The sequence below is a fragment of the Erithacus rubecula genome (genome assembly GCF_903797595.1).
Source record: "Erithacus rubecula genome assembly, chromosome: 8".
NCBI classification, from domain to species: Eukaryota; Metazoa; Chordata; class Aves; order Passeriformes; family Muscicapidae; genus Erithacus; species Erithacus rubecula.
The window spans coordinates 5,057,706-5,074,217 of record NC_136659.1 but is presented as its reverse complement, the minus strand read 5'-3'; the positions used below and the strand labels follow the sequence as shown (position 1 = coordinate 5,074,217).

The following is a 16,512-nucleotide window of genomic DNA, read 5'->3' as shown; positions in this document are numbered from 1 at the left end:
CCGTCATCAGAATTCTCATTACAGCCGTCTTTCATCTCTTTAACACTGGATGAAAATCTCTTTGTCTTCAAGTTCCTTCAATTATTAATGATTCAGTTGTATTCTTTTTGCCAATTGGTGCAGAGAGAACCTTGGAGCAAATTTATTATTCAATTTATTCTCTCCTCTTCATTCCTTCCGAGGTCTTTCTTAATAGTGCTGTCCTTCTGCCTTCTCACTCACAGGTTCTGCACCATTGCATGGGGCTTTTTTTCTCAAATATAGAAGCCATTGTGCCCCAAAGACTAACTTTGTTTTTGAAACCTTCTGAAAAGCAGTAGGGAGTCTTCTTGCAAATGCTGGGAACATCTTCATTTTTCAGTTTTTATGGTGATGTATTAAGTGATCAGGTACCTTTATCTGAACCAGTTGTGCCCTATGGACCAGGTGGAAGTCTGGAGGATGCCAGCCTCTCTAGGGCACTGCTCTTGTTGCTCTTTGCATAAAAATAAATAGTTGAACCTTCCTCAGTAGCAGGGCTTTTAGTTACCACACACCCACATCCACACAGATTTGCTTTTAATTAGCCCAATTATTAATTTTTTATATCCTTCATCCCCCTCTCCCATCCCCCCATTGATTTAGAATGTAATTGTTTTCTTCCTTTATCTTCAAAATTATATTATCTGAAAGATTTTTCTTACTGCTTGGGTTTTCTGAACTGAATTCTTGGGAGTTCTGAGCTTTAGAGAAGCCTATCTGAAAACATGTGCTTTACAAGGAAAAATTGGAAGAATGTTTTCCCAAGCTCTCCCTTGTGCTTATCTGGACTCCCCCAGTTTGTCAGTATGTATCTTACTTTGCAAACCTGACATTTTGGCATTTCTCCAGCTGAGACACCACCACCAAGGAAAATGGAATAATTATCCCAGTGTTTTAGGTATAGCATCCCCATTAGGATAAATAAAACTGTGGTTTGTCTTTTCTGTCAAACTGCTGTAACTATTTACTCCTGATTTCTCTAGTTATGAGTTTGAGGCCGTGTCTGTCAATATGCCACTCAGTCCTTTTTTACTTGATTTCCTGCTTCTACATCTGGGAGCTGCTGTGCAATATACTGCAATGATCTTGGTTTTAGAAGATGCTTTCCTGTGGCAAACTCATCCTAACTTGGGGTGAAACCCAAATTTTATAAAAGCAAAATCAGGAGTGGTGAGATTAATTTGTTGGCATTTATTATTGACAAACTAATATTGCCAGAAGTATTTTTCAAGTTGTGCTCTTGCCCTGTAGGTATTTAGGTACTTGTAAACTACTTGGTTTATTTTTTCCAAAATATTTGTAAAGATGGCATTTCACTTAATGGTTTGTCATTTTCCACAGTTTCAAGAGACCTTTCAAGAGAGAGTGTGGTGTTTAGGAATATGTTTGTAGAAATAAAGCAGACTCTTATCTAGTTTGTTTTGAAGTCTGGAATGCTCTTCTTGAGTCAGGTAGGTCAGGGAGGATCCACACAACTTCATAAGCTGCATCTGCATTGTTTTGAGTGTTTCTTAAGTTGGTCTTTTCTATTCTAACCTGAAGTTCTACTTCTTTTTAAAACAATCACCTGCAGTATGTGCTCACTGTTGGTCTTGTGAGAATTTAACCATGTTGAGTATGTGGAGTTGTAGCTTTCTGTGCATGATCTTTGTTATGCCTCTCTGCTGAACCATGACTTGTCCTGTCTGTTTCAGATCATATAGATTGTTCTTTTATTGCCTTTTATGTTTCTGGCTAATCATAATTCAGTTTGTTCCTTAGCTTTTCTGATTATATTCCCATAGTTTTGCTTTTCTTTATTTGTATGGAATTTGTCTCTGTTTGCTGCATGATTTTTATTTGAATATTCAGGGTCTTAAAAAGCTTAGTGTATTCCTCCTATGTAATTGTAGAGTTTGTTGTTAAAGCTGCTGAACTCTCTTAATTCTGCCTTTCCAGTTATGTGTATCTCTAGAGCCTTGCACAAAACATAAACCCTTGTCTTTTGAGCTGTGGATGCTTCTGTTCCCTGTCAAACTGAATGGAAGTCTTCCAAAGAAACTCAGGTAGGATGGTAGAGGAGGCAAGACTGGCAACTCCTCTCTCCATCCTCCCCTCTGCCTTTCCTCCTTTTAAATTCAGATATGTTCTCCTTGGTGCCCTAGAATTGCTGTGGGATCACTTCTCTGATAAACAGTGCCATCCTTTGAAACCTGTCTAAACCAGTGTCTGGATGGCTTATAGTAGCAAGAAGCTCTGTGCCAGTCACTGAAACAGCAGGAGAAGTTTCCTCACTCATTGGCCATGCTGCCCTTGGGCCTGTCATCTAAAATGCCATGGATCAAAGTACTACTTCATGTGAAAGAAGGTCATGTCCCTTGAGGTATATGAGATAAGTTCCAAGGTCCTTCATTTATCCAAAAATCCCTTTTGTCTAATGACTTTCATGTATTCTACCCCATTCTGATAAACTAGATTTGACTGTAATCACATTACACTTCCCAAAAGTCTCCCTGCTGATGGTGATTGGATGTGGCACCTTTTGCTTTGTACCCTGAGCTCATGGACAGTGTGAGTGCTGTGAAACAACTAGTCTTTCACCCTAGGGGCACCTACCTGCTTCAGATCAGAGAAGTAATTTTCATGTACAAACAGCTTAAAAATAATTGTGGACAGTACTGTGAGGCCAAGGTGAATGAAGGTTATGTTTAAGTTATCTATCCAAGTCTCCAGTCATTAAACCCATTTTAGTCTTGATGTGGTAAGTGCTGTGGATTCAGTGGAGCAATGGCTGACTTAAATGTGTGTAAGCAAAGAGGGAATTGTAATCATAGTAACCACAGGAAATCTGCTTTTATGATGATGAAAACAAGAATCAATCATAAGTAGCTAATGAATTAGTGTACAGTATCTGCTATGTTCATTTCACAGCAAATGTGATAGTCAGAACCCAGACAGTATCTGTGATGTGCAGTGCACACTGCCAGCCCTCCTCACCTTCATCTGAAACGCTGCAAGAGTGTGCATAAATACAAATTGTGATCCAGGTGCCCCATGAAGGGCAGGCTTTTAGCAGGGCTTTGTCATAGAGATGGAGTGGCTGTGAGCTGCAGTTGGTTTTACTGGAAATCTGCAGTCTGGGAAGGGCAGGTATTGGCCAGGCTCAGCCTGGCTGCCCGTGTGAAGAGGGGATAAGCTGTTACATCATGCTGGCAGTGCCACATCCGAGCCCATGTGGGTCAGGCTGGCAGCCAGCAGCCTTCTCATAAGGCTGCTTTTGTTGTCTGTCCTCTGAGGTGAGGAGAGAACTGCTTCCCCTCCGCATGGCTCAGCTGCCCGCAGCTCTTCCATGGGTTTCTGCCTGACTGCCTTCCTTACATAAAGTGTTGCTAAGTGAGAAGCTGTTCAAACCAATTGTGCTACATGTTTCTGCGTTCCTGCAATTTCTACTGCCTGTCTGGTTGGTTTCGCTGTCGAGGAACAGCAGTTAGCTGAGCTAACCAAATGAAAAAAAAAAAATATTGAAGGAAAGTATGGACACAAGAGAAAATAATCATCTGGCAGCTTTTAGGAAGGCGACAACATATTTCTGAGAAAATATTGATCTTTTAAGTTAAGGACCAAATACCTTTTCACTGGAATGGGTAACAGATACCAACCTGTTTCAGGCAAACCTCTATTTTCAGTACTGAAAATACTATTAACTATTTTCAGTTAATATATATTAACTATATACTAGCTTCCTACTGACTGAAAAAAAACATGTTTTCCTAAATATAAATGGCGTTTGAATTGAAATACTATCCAAAACCTATGATTAGACCAACAGCTAAATCTATCTATTTTGCATTGCAGTTACTGCTTTATATGTCTTTAAGACCACGCCAGCTTTGTTTATATTTTAATTGCCTGTTTTGCAAAATCTGCTCCAACAAATGATTCATTCGTTTAGAATATTTTATTTATAAATTTAATATAGAATAATAGCTAAGGCTTCTGTTAAAAATCATGACATGACACTTAATTTAAAAGCATTAGGCTCCCTGGTTAAGTGAAGTGCAAACAGATATATTAATAAATTCTATTACAGTAGCTGTGGTATTTTACAGTAAGCAAGTTTTTGTCTTGACTCATCACCCCACTGGTAGGCCAGGAGAGGGAAAAGGTGAGAACAAGTGATACAGATTCTATCTGCAATATTTTCTTAGTCATAAACCATGTGATATGATGGAGAAACAGTTGGTGTTTCTCTTTGATGCACAGCTTGTCACGTGAACACCCATCAGGGCAAGGGCTGTGTGTTCACTCATACAATCTTTGAGCCTCCCACTGCTGACTGCTGTCAATTGCTTCTGAGATGGGGAAAACAGAGGGAATCAACTGGAAATTTAGATGGCTTTCAGGAGCAGTGCAGTCACAAGACACTTTTAGGCTGTGCCAGTTGAGACACATCAGGTATCTTTATAACATTTCAGGGATTCTCTGAGATGGAGACTTGCTTCTGCCATGTCAAAATTTGGGGTATGGTTGCTCACTCTTCTCTTTGCTTTTCCTTTCTGGATGTGTTTTGAGGTTGGGTGCTTGTTTTTGCCCAGCTGTCAGTGTCACTAGCACCCCAGAAACAGTAGGCTGAACAAGCTGTTCCCCTCCACGTGCAGTACCCAGGACAGAAGGGATGGTTTATTTTGGGGTAACTATACAAAAGCATTCATTGCAGCTGTTACTAGTATCTCTGTCACATATACATAAAAAGTTTATGGTCTAACAAACACATTTAATAAATTTTGCTTTTTTATTCTTTTGTTCTTACTGGTCTCTAAGCTAGAAACAAAGGATTTCCTCAGAAATTCAAAGAATTTGGTAGCTTCATGCACAAGGTGGGCAGATCAGCTCCTGCTTGCTTCTACTTTGAGGAGAAGACTGAAAACCAGGGTCCCCCTCCATTCTGAATCTTTCTAACCTGCCTTGAAATCCTTGTTACCCACAGAGGCTGCTAACTCAGCCTGTGGCTTTTCATAACTGCTCCACATCCATCCTCTGTTTTGTCAGTAACCACAGAGAGGAGGGCAGTGACTCCACCCTTACAGCCTTCCTCACTACACAGCCCTGGTGACAGAGCTAGTGTGCTAAACTGCATCTGTTTTTCTAGAATAATTAATGCTCTTCTATTTTATTTTTCCATCAAATGGATGGTAAAATAGATAGTCTGATGTTTGTTGCTACTGCAGAAGATCAGACAATATTTAGAGTCTGGTGAAGCATTTGTCTCCTCTCACACTCTCCAGAAGGCAGTCATCCCTGTTGCAAGTTCTAAGACAATAGTGAATAAAAAGAAAATTCCCTGTTCCAGGGCTATTTTTACCAGAGTGGTGCAGTTCCTGTTCAGTAGACCTATGCCTCATAATCTCCATCACTGATGATATTGGAAGCTATTTTAAGCATTGCATAAAATGTTCATCCAGTCTTTGCTAAAAAAGTAGCAACCAACCCACAAGTCTTTTGTTAAACACTGCTTGCAAGGCTTCAGCAGTGATTTGGATAGAAAGATCTTAAGCTGAGGTTGTGGAAGCACCTTTTTGTTTGTTTGGGAACACTGGTCATGTGTGACCTTGGGAAAGCCCAAACTGATGATTGTTCTTTCCTCCCCTCACCCCCTCATTATCCTGAACATGAGGAGAACACTACTATTATCTATTTAGGGTTTTGTATCTTCTAATTTATAATGCCAGATGTCTTCTGTTTTGCCCAGCATTTTGCACAGAGGGACCCAGTTTGCAGCTGGACAGTAATGAAATTCATTATCTTGTGTGAATGTGTTAATGAAGTTAAACCCACCTGAACCAGCAAAAATCATTTAGAGTTTATATCAGGCCTCAGTCACAGTCTCACCACCTCCATTACTGAGATTGTAAATGTCTTTAATCCTCTTTGAGAAGTACAATGATGAAAAAGTAATTTAATAATTTCCAGGATTTTGACTTGTCAGCTTATTTGCCTTTGTGTTTTCATTGCGTTGGGATGCACTGATTTCATGAGTGATGAGTTTCCTACTTTTGTGAGTAAGCCAGGTAAAAATGAGGTTAAATCTTAGACAGGGCTGAGTGCTCTCTGTGTTCCAGCATCTATCTGGATTAGACTCTTCATCCCTATCTCCTCTTATGCCTTTTGTCTTGTCAGAAGTATTTTTTTAGGCATGAAAATGTATATCACAGGGCAGCCAGAACAAGCTTGATTATTAAGATGGTTTTTATTTGCAGTATCTGAGGATGAAGCCATTTGCCATGGGCTGTTTGAGCAGATTGTGTATCTGGAAATACTTGCATGGACAGACTGAAGGTGATTTGGGTAGCTGGTTGAAGATTCATCCCTGGGCACCAGGGTGAGGGACACAGACTGGAAATGTGTATCCATCCCTTGTGAGCCACCTGAGTTCTGTTAGAACCTCTGAGAGAAATTACAGGACAGCTTTCAGGACTTTTATTCTTCCACCATCCCAGCTCCACAGTGTTTTTGTGGGACCTTCCAGAGCTCCTGGTTGCTTTGGCTGGTGAAGGGGAGCTGTGGAGGTGAGGGAGAGATCGTAGCAAGGCTGTGAACAAGCACCAACTGATAAATGGTGGAGCTGAGGAAGACGAGGCAGGATTTAGGGTTTCCTTGGTTTCTGCAGAGGATGATCTCTGCAGTGGGAGGTTTAGCAGCAGCAGGCACCCCTTCCTGTGAGTCACAGGAGGCTTTTTCAGAGGAAGGGTCTAAGAATTGTGCCAGTGCAACTCCTGCTTGGTTTTTCTGTTCCTTCCAAAAGGCATTTTTTGCCACCATGTGGTACTTGTTCCACTGTTGTCCTTGTCCCATGCAGCCTACCTTCCTCCATTTCCTCATCCTCCTCACTGTGGTGGTTGAGAGAGTGGGGAAAAACTGTCAGCTCAGGACAGATGCTCTTAAGTTACTGAGATCTGTTTATAGCAGTGGGGGTGGAATTTCTGTTTGATGCAACGCTTGATGGATGTGTGAAGTCATCCTGTGGTTATGGGGGAAGGCAGAAAGAAATTGATTCCCTTTGCATCCCTCTACCCTCAAAATTTTGGGAGAAAACCCGTGGAAATAGTGAGAAATTGGTTACTCCTTCCTGTAAGTCCCTTGTCCCACTCAGAGGGGGTCTGGTGGGACTTCTCCCAAATTTGTGGTAGGGAGATGTTTCCTTTTCCTGTTGATAGCTTTTCCTGTCGAGTGCTCTGCTGTCACAGGGACTGAGAAGCACCAGCTTACTGCTGGAAATGAACCTAGTTGACTTGTGTGTCCTGAGTGCAGGGAAATTTAAGCTTTTCTTCAGTCCTTAAGCTGGGCTCATTGGTTACTTCTTACCGACTGTTGCTTTGCTGTGTGTACTGTTTTATTACAAGCTTAAAATGCTTGAAAACAAACCAGTTCATCTTTTAATTTTTCTCATACTCTATTTAAAAATCCATTTATATTTCTCTACCCCTTCTTTATGATCCCTCCCCACCTGAGCTGTTTATCACCCCAGCTCCTCACAGAACATGGGGTGATTTCCAGATTCACAGGTTACTTTTCCTACTGAGATTAATACTGTCCTTAAGAAAACCTTGGAATAAGGAGATGAGATCAAAGCAGACAAAACAATTGAATTGTGGCAGTTTAACTGAAGTCCTCACTTCACAAAGAACTTGTTTCTGAGCTGAACTCTGCAGTGAGCCCTGTTATATTCTTGTATTAGTCCTGCAGGGTCCTCACTTGCCCCTACAGTCCTGCAGCACTTCTGCATTTTCCCTGGCTTTATTTCCCCTTGGTGTGAATAAGCAAATGCAAGGCTCAAATAGCATAGTCAAGCTGGTTCCAACACAGGAGCAGCACTAGATAGAAAAGTAAAAGGGAGAGAGCAAAAAGCAGAAAATACTAATTCCCTCCAGACCTCCTTTTTATCACGTTTGGGATTTGGATCAGCATCACGGCAGAACCCGGGTGTGCCGCTGCCTGTGTGCAGTGCAGGCTTGTGTGTGTCTGGCAGCAGCACAAAAGAAACCAGTTGATGATATTCATAGGATTAAAGGCCCGGTTCCTGGGGACACACTTGGTTGGAAGCAATTAAAATGCCTGTCAGGCATTTGATACCAGCAACCCCTTGACAAACCGCCTCAGCCGCCGCGAGGTGCAGCATCCTATTGTAAGTGGATGATGGCGGAGCTGGCTGCCTTGTCGTCGTTCTCGAAATTTCTGTGGCCAGTGAACTCCCTCTTCCTCTCCCACTCACCCTCTATTCCTTCTCACCACTGCGGGGACTTCTCCTTATTTGCAGTTTTCCTTTTCCTGACGTACACATGGTAGATACGAGCTGGTGGCTTGCAGACTGCGTCTGTCTGGAGATAGGCAGCGAACCGATGGATAACAACACTCCGGGAGAATGATTATGCAGCAATTTAAGGATAGGCTTTTGTGGTATGGCAGCATATGAGCTGGTAATGATTTTATTTCAAAAATGTCAGCTTTGTTTGTTTGTTGAGAATTTGAGAGAGTTATACCTTTGTGCTGAAGCTTTTTGGATTTTTTCTGCTGTAGATTAAAATCTGTAGCAGTGCACGCTGGATGAATTAAAATGAATAGGTAATAAACTTCTGTGGATTTGTTTATAAATACATTGATGTATGCATAGTGTGTCTTATATGCAGACACACCTTCATACACAGATGACTGTATGCATTTTTATCTTTGTATGACAGAAGAAAAACTTTTCTCATAGCTAAAAACTGTTTTTCAGCAAAAAATAAGTGTTTTCGGGGTTTTTTTGCCCCTCCCTTTGTTTTGTATTAGCAGATTCTTCAGTGTATAGACTTGGACTCAGCGTGCTGATTGGAATCTTCTTGTTCAAAGATCGGAAAGGTAGGATGCTTCTCTTTGAATGTGAGAATGATTGTGGTACAGGGTGTGGGCTGCTCTTTGTTATTTAGTTTTTCCTTTTCGATTTAAACAATAGTAGGTTGGTTTTGGGGTTTTTTTTGTCAGCTTTGCAGAGATTTTCACATTGTTATGCCAGGCACTGTGAAGTTATTTTTGATGTGTAAGCATATGCTCTAGGTAACTAATTAGTCCTTTTGGCTGCAGCTACCAAAGGGTGAGGTACAACCCAAATGCTTGTCTATTGTCTTGTGTTAGTATAGCCAGGGTGTAAGCTGCCTCCTGTCATACCACATTTGGGGTTTTCCTAGTACTGATTTTAGCATCAGCAAGGACAGGGTTAAACTGACACTTCAGAAATTATGGCTGCATATCAAAAAGAGGAAAACAAGCTGGGGTTTTTTTGACAATGTCATTGCTAATTCACAAGAGTAGCAGTTTATTGTCCTCTTTCCCTAGTACCTTTTTTGCTGTGGTTACTCTAAGCCCTTGCCCCTGTAAAGGAAAGGGGGAGATAAAATGTTACAAAATAAAATCTCTAAGTTACTTTGTATTGGACTTCCAGGTGTGTCAGGAATAAAGATTTCATTGATTTGCAGTGAGGACTGTGCTCAAAAAAAAAAAAAATCAAAATCTAGGCAGGATTGAAAATCTGCTCCCTTCACCTTGATGGAGAGAGGAGAAGGTATATCCATCTTGAATTAACTTCTCAAATGCCAGTTCTCACCCAAACCTACCAAACCAGACTTTATGGTGTTGTTCTCTGTTGTGGTGCCCTACAGGTGATAATTCTTCTGAGGTCTGCATTTAGACCTGGAGGAAATGTGTGCAATCACAATATGCATGTGGATTTAGTCTGAAGTTTTTGAGGGCCTTTAAAAAATCTTAAAAAAAACCCACAGATTTTTTTCTGGAACGGAGGTTATGTTTCATTCTTTGAGAAAGCCTGCATGCCTGAAATGGCCACTGTGGCTCCCCAGATAGGCAGGAGTCCCAAGCCAGAACCTGGGCACTGGCAAAGGTGTGGGCCACTGCTAACAGCACAGCATGCCTCAGAAAGGTGGTGAATAACCAAGATCACTGAAATTCATTTCTAGGACTGGTTGATAGATGCTTTTCTCAAAGGGAAAGCATTGTGAATATTTCCAGATATTCTCTCTCCTGTTTTCTTCCATACAGTTCTCTTCTTTGTTTTTCTCTTCTACACATCTTTCCATTCTCTTGGCCCTTGTATTTTTTCTGTCATTGGCAGAAGGCTTTTTACCTAATAGATTTTCCTGGCTGAATAAAATTCTTGAAAGGAATTCTTTACTTGCTAGTTTATCTTAGCTGCATTTAATACTGTTTCCTCCTGGTATCAGTTATCACTAGACTCATTGAAATAGAAAAGCCTGTAGTAAATAGTGCTTAAAATGCTTTAATTTGTGAAAAATACATTCAGTGATTTGATGTTAGCTAAGAGCAAGTCTCTTCTCTTCCCTCTTCTTTTAATTTTGCTTCCATTGTTCAAGGCAACAAGCCAAACTGCAGTCTCCTTCTGATTTCATTAGTATTTTGCAAACTCTGTCTCAAGGACTAATACTGCTTGCTGGGCTTGATGTCAGAATCCAAGGTTTTGCTGCAGCATTGGAGAAGGGGAAAGGAAGTATCTTTCACAAATAGAATGATAGCATTGTTAGCAGGCGAGTAGAACTGCCTAGTTTTTGTAGTATTGATGGATAAAGAGTCTAATTTTTTGACTATGTGATCCTTTCAGATCCTAGCAGGTTTTCATCTGCTATGGAAATGTTTCTTATCTCCTGTGCACAGCATCTTATCAGTCCTCTGTGGTATCCTAAAAACAAAGAAAGGGCATCAGCTATTTGTTACTAAATCAGAGTTGGTGGAGACTCGATTTTTTTACTGCATATAAACGTTCATATACATTTCTTGTACTTCTGGTTTAGCAGTCATTTTGGCCTCCTGCTTTTATCTGGATTTTTAAGATTCATGATACAAATCATTCCTTTGGGCTACAAAGAAGAAAATGAGATGTTATACTGGCAAAAATGGAAGTTATTTCAAACAATATAAATTTCTTGATGAAGAGGTAAGGGGCAGTGAGACTGTAAGAAGAAAGTTAATTCTAGATTGACAGGACTTAAAAATCCTGTGGCCACAGGGGTAGCCTAAGTTGGCTTGGAATATCAAAAGAAAAGCATGTTGTTAGCTGATACAAGAAGCCAGAGTGTGCAGCAGCAGTGAGGTGTGCTGGATTCCAGTTTGTGGAGTCCAAGGCTTACAGCCAGGATGACGTGATGTTTGGCACTCACCTTCAATTAAACACATGACATGGTGACCAAATGCGCCAAAGGCACCCAGAAGGAACACGTGGTGTCATTTCATCAGTGGTGTCATGGTGTCAGTTCATCCCCAGGGCTGTCCTGCAGCTTCAGGAGTGGACTTGGGCCTCCAGGTCTGCCCCTGCCCTGAGATTGTCATCTGTGTTTTAGCCCTGCTCTTAGTGATCCTCACAGAGTAGGTAAGGAGGCCAATTGCTTGATGGCTGTTCTAGGCTGGGTCTCAGCATCCTCAGTTTGTTTGCTCAGGTTAGGGTGAGATCACTGGGGTTAATGTTGTCTTGTCCCATGGTTACATGAAACAAGTAGTGGTTTGAGCATTGGAATCAATGGTGCTGACTTTGATTTATGTCTTATGCTTGATGAGCAATTCTCAGTGATGATTTTTCTGCTGTTCTACTGATTACAAAGGCTATCTCATAGGCAAATCATTTGATGGCAATTAAGAGTCCTGTATTATGGCTTTTCTTCCAGCTGCAGTGTGAGCAGGGTCACTTGCAGGATCTGCTTTTTCTACTTGAATGTCAGTTTTCATGGGACTTGTAGGAAGGCAGTTACCTTTGTAACAAAACAGGTTGAAATTGGCCAAGGACTCAAAAGCTACTATCTACAAAGAACATAATCTACATAAAACTTTCAGTGACCAAAACTGGAGATAATAGATCCTGATGAAAGTTTTTTCATATGTGTTTGTATCTTGTTTCCTCTCCTGTGCCAGAGCTTCCACTATTCCAGTCACTGTGTGGCCACGTGCTGCCAGCTGGGCAGGACACAAGGTGCTCTAGAACTGCTCTGGCTGCTGACTGGCCATTGTGTGCATGTTGGGAAGGTGACAGGCACTGAGTGGCGAGGTTATGGCAGTGCTTTCTTCATTTAAAGGAAGAATTCAATTTAATTCTGTTTTCATTTCTAGGAAGAAAAGTTTCTGTCTTTAATTCTGTGTCAAGCTACGCTTAAGTATTAAAAGCTAGAGATAGTTAGACAGCAGAAGTTTGGTAATGTTAGAAAGGACCCTGTGTAATTTGTTAAGAAAGTAATCATTAAAGCAAAAGAATCCAGTGGAGGATGAACTGGACCAGGAGCTGGGCTGACATGGCCTCAGCTGGAGGAAGAAGGTGCACCTGATTAGGTGCAGGCCTGAATGGCAGTAAGTGCTGGGTTAATTCCCAAAAGTTCGTGTCCTCTTCCTTATTTTCATTGTCTCTAAAACAGACAAAGAAATGCCAGTGTATTTCTCAGGAGAAGTATTCATCAGCTTCACAAAATTATTAAGATCCTTGGTTACAGGAAGCTGCTAGATTTGATGATGAGACTTAGGATGGTGGGTTTTGTTTTGGCTGTGGTAACAAAGGTGTTTGCAGTAGCAGTAGCAATAAAAATGTTAAAATACATTTAGTAAGACTTGATTTCTCCCAGCATCACCCATCAACTTAACTCTTTCTTCTTCTTTGCTGTAATGAATTATGTTGTGATCATAGAGGTCAGTGATGACATTTAAGATGTTAATGAATAAATAGTAATCAATTAATCTGTCCCCCCAAAAGAATGGCTGTTTCCTGATGGACACTTAGCTGGCATACCAAAACTGTGAAAGGCAGAGTCTGTGTTGCCAGTAGCATGCTAGGAAAAAGCCTCTGTAGCAGCCATGCTGCTGACTCATGCTTTACAACCCTGGAACATTCCCTGAAAGGCTGGAGGTGCAGATTAACTTCCTTTTCCCATCCTGCTCAGGGGACAATTCATTCCATTATTTGCCACCAAGTGAAGCCTGTAGATAGTTATGCACTGCTGCTGCTTTCACTGACCTTTTACAGAGTGCATTAGCATGGAACTTACGAGAAATCATGGGCAATTTATTTTGATACATTGGGTGTCACTTGGTGCTAAATCACAGAAGCTATTTACATTTATTTTCTGAGTCATTCCAGTTCTTATGATAAGGTGATTTTTCCAGTGTATATGGTTAGTAAACTGCATTTATCTCTTCTTCTTCTCATTTGGTGTGTATATTTTGCTTAAAAATGCAAATGTATGCCTTAATTGGCTTCAAGAAAATAAATTATGTGCAGGGAGGTGCCTTTCTTTGCCTTTTTATTGTCAAAGGGAAGGGATTCATGGTTGCTGGAGACAGGAATAGAGAGCAATAGGAGAAAGATCAAAGGTGTGTGTGTATTAAGTGGCAGGATAAAAGTCCCTGTATCATCCAGTTGCCTCTTTGTAGTTCCCAAGTTGCTTCCTTCCACATGCCCAAAGGGACCTGAGCACTGCTGCTCCTCAGCATGGTAGCATTTGATACTGAGGAGCTTGATCTTATGGTAGAGTTCATAGCCTTGAATTTGGCTGGGGAGAAAAAGGTACATGGGACAGCTCTGGGCACTTGCACATTCTCAAACATCTGTTTCAGGTGTTTGAGATACAGATGTGAAAACAAGGTCACAACACATCTGTGAAAAGTTCCTTGACAAATCACTGCCACTGCAAGGACAGGGCAGCACAGCCCAAGCATAGCTAGTACAACAGAGAGGAGGTTCTGCTGAGCTGGTGCCTGGGTTTTGCTCTGGAGAAAGAAAGCCCTTAGTTCTTCCTGCTCTACAGTGCCAGGAGCTGTGTTCACTTGCCATATACATCCCTGTGCTGCTGGGCTGAGCTGTTGGTCAGTGTGTTCTCAGGCCCCACATGAGCTTCTTGGCAGCACTGCTGCTCTCTTGCAGCTGTATTCTGCATCCTCTCTGAGCATAGGAGGGTCTTTGTTGACATTTCTGAGCTGATAATTTGCAATTTCAGGCGTCAGTGGAGTTGATTCGGAGTTTCACAGGCTTAGAAGTCTCCCTTGCCAGGGTGGATTTTTTACACCCCCCCATTTTTAAAAATACTTGAGGCTGAGGTATCATGGAGAAAGGGCAGCAGAAGTGGACAACACAGGGCTGTAACAACATGGAGATTGATCAGATTCTGCCTTTGGGCAGTGCAGCCCTGGAAACCAGCCTGCCCTGTTGGGATTCAGCACTGCTGCACTGTCCCAGCCCTGAGCACACCACAACACAAGCTTACTGGTAGCTCCAGCTTGCCTTTGTCTCTGCCTGCAATCAGATATAAAAAGTCTGCAGTCATAGTATACCTGAAGCAGTCTCTGGCAGGGGTTAGAGAAGGGATAAATCCACTAATATTTCATAATTTAGGACAGAACTATCTGCTTTAGTATTTCCATAGTTGCAACAGTTTAACTGAAATCTCTTTAAGGAGAGATTTACTTGCATTGATCCAAACCCCTTCTCAGCACCTTTTAGGGAGATTATGGCGGCCTGGCAGATGAATTGGCATTAGACTCCTCCATGCTGGCAATGGGGTGTAAACCAAGTTTATGATGTATCAAGATGGCTGATACCTGTATTGATAAATACATATTAAATCTGGCCTTAGTCATTGCTGCATTTCAAGTGTATGCCAGCAAGTCTGTGTTGCCAGGCCACCATAATCTCACTAAAGCTCCTACCTGGCTATAGCTCCTCATCCTGGAGCTACAGCCAGGTGTAATCCTGGCCACCCTAAAAGTTGCTCAGCCACACTCATGGTCTGCCATTCAGTGAGGACAGATCCATGACCAAGTGACATTCTGCTCCAATGACTTCCTCAGGCTTCTGGAAAAGTCAAGTGTAGTCCAACTGTTGATCCTGTGTCTTTTTAAAATTTATAAGAAATTGGAAATGCACATGCTTTACTTTTAGGTGAAACAAGTGCTTTGAGCTCCTTACTCATAATACATACTCTGCTACAGCCAGTGTGCAGCTCCTACATGTATGTCTGAATCTCTAAATGACAAGACAACATTTGAGTAATCTTTTCTTGGGTTTAGCAAAATGATGATGAAACTGAAGGAACATTAGAAGCCAAAGAATGAGTCAAGATAGCACTATTTTTTCATACACATAATAAAATAGAAATTAAAGCTACAAATTGAGAACCTTGGTAATGTGCTGAACGCCCTCAGAAAAGATGGAAAGCTTAGATTTAAAATTCTATGATCCCCCCATTTCCCATAGTACTAAGAATATACAGAAGGGCTGACCACTCTTTCCAGAACCCACAGGGGTCCACAAAGGTTTGTGCTCAGCACCTTTTGCTGTGGGCTCAGTTGTACTCAGAGCTACTCTTGATGTCCCCCTGAGCAGAAGCTTGGTATTTTTCTTGGGTGGATATGCAGTGCCTAGGAGAATTGAATCCTCCTCTTGGAAAGTTGCCATGAATATGGCTGCAGTGCAGCTAAGCATATTAGCAATCATTAAAGCAAGACTTGGTGCCATTATTTGTAGTGGTGGTGTTACATAATGAGTAATAAGAAGAGCAATACTTGTAAGGTCAGAGTGAGGCATGGGCAGAACTGCTCACTGCAACGACCTTCCCTGAAACAAATGCCCTTGAAGGTCTAAAGGAATGAGCTCACTCTTAAGTTCATGGTGTTTAGTGTCCATTAGTAAACATGTCTTTCAGCAAACACTTGTGGAAGTAATTATGGAAAGGTAAATTCAAGACTAATGTATACAGCTACAATTGTGTACTAGCAGTCTGTGTAAAAACTTTAACTACCACTGTGTGCATTACGAGGGGGAAACTTGAGCACTTTAGTGATTAATTATAGAATAAAAGAGATGGAAACAATTCTCCATGACACAAGTAAGGCATCCATGCAGCTCATAGTTTGCAAACCATAAATAACTCCCCGAAAGAAATCAGTAAAAAATAAAAGTCCCCAGAGAAACAAATTCATAAGAAAAGAAAACAAACAAAACAAAAGCAGCATTCTCTGTGTTTGCCTGGCACTCAGGTATCACTCTGAACTGATGCACATCTCTTGGTTCCCATTAGTTCTGCTGTGTCCCATAAATGTTGTGTTTTGCAACTCTTGGAGTGGGTGGGTAGGTGTTAGAGCAGAGTAGTCAGAGATTTTGATCTTCATAAACCTGTTAGTTCAATGTGGTGGGATGGCCCTTAGTGCATGGAACTGGCTAGGTTGGATTCTTTGAAGTGTTTGAGTGGGCATATTGTTATTGTGGTGAAGTCCTGTTATTTTCAGTGTTGTTGTCCTGTAACTTTTACCTCAGAACGATATTTGCAGATTGAGCAAAGCCTAGAGGTACCTTTTTTGTGTGCTGTCATTCCTGATTTTGTGTGTCTGTAGGAAATGCAACTTGTTTAATCTTATTTAGCACATTGAATGGAGGGAACAAGAGCAGAGGGCTACTGCTCCTGCTGTCAGCTGTGTCAC

The 16,512-nt window shown here is 41.4% G+C and overlaps 1 protein-coding gene across 49 annotated transcripts in view; it reads left to right on the top strand.

Annotated features, from left to right (window-relative positions):
- The window catches only part of MAP2 (microtubule associated protein 2), a 212,356-nt gene that overhangs the window by 78,268 nt on the left and 117,576 nt on the right, over nucleotides 1-16,512 (top strand). For 16 of the 49 annotated variants that reach the window (XM_079311141.1, XM_079311138.1, XM_079311135.1 and 13 more), the window contains exon 3: nucleotides 8,830-8,895. The exons of 24 other annotated variants lie outside the window; for them this stretch is intronic. The gene's annotated coding sequence lies outside the window, so the exon portion shown is untranslated. Of the gene's footprint in view, nucleotides 1-8,179; nucleotides 8,620-8,829; nucleotides 8,896-16,512 lie in introns of those variants that run through there. 9 more of the 49 variants (XM_079311150.1, XM_079311149.1, XM_079311163.1 and 6 more) reach the window with 7 other exon arrangements.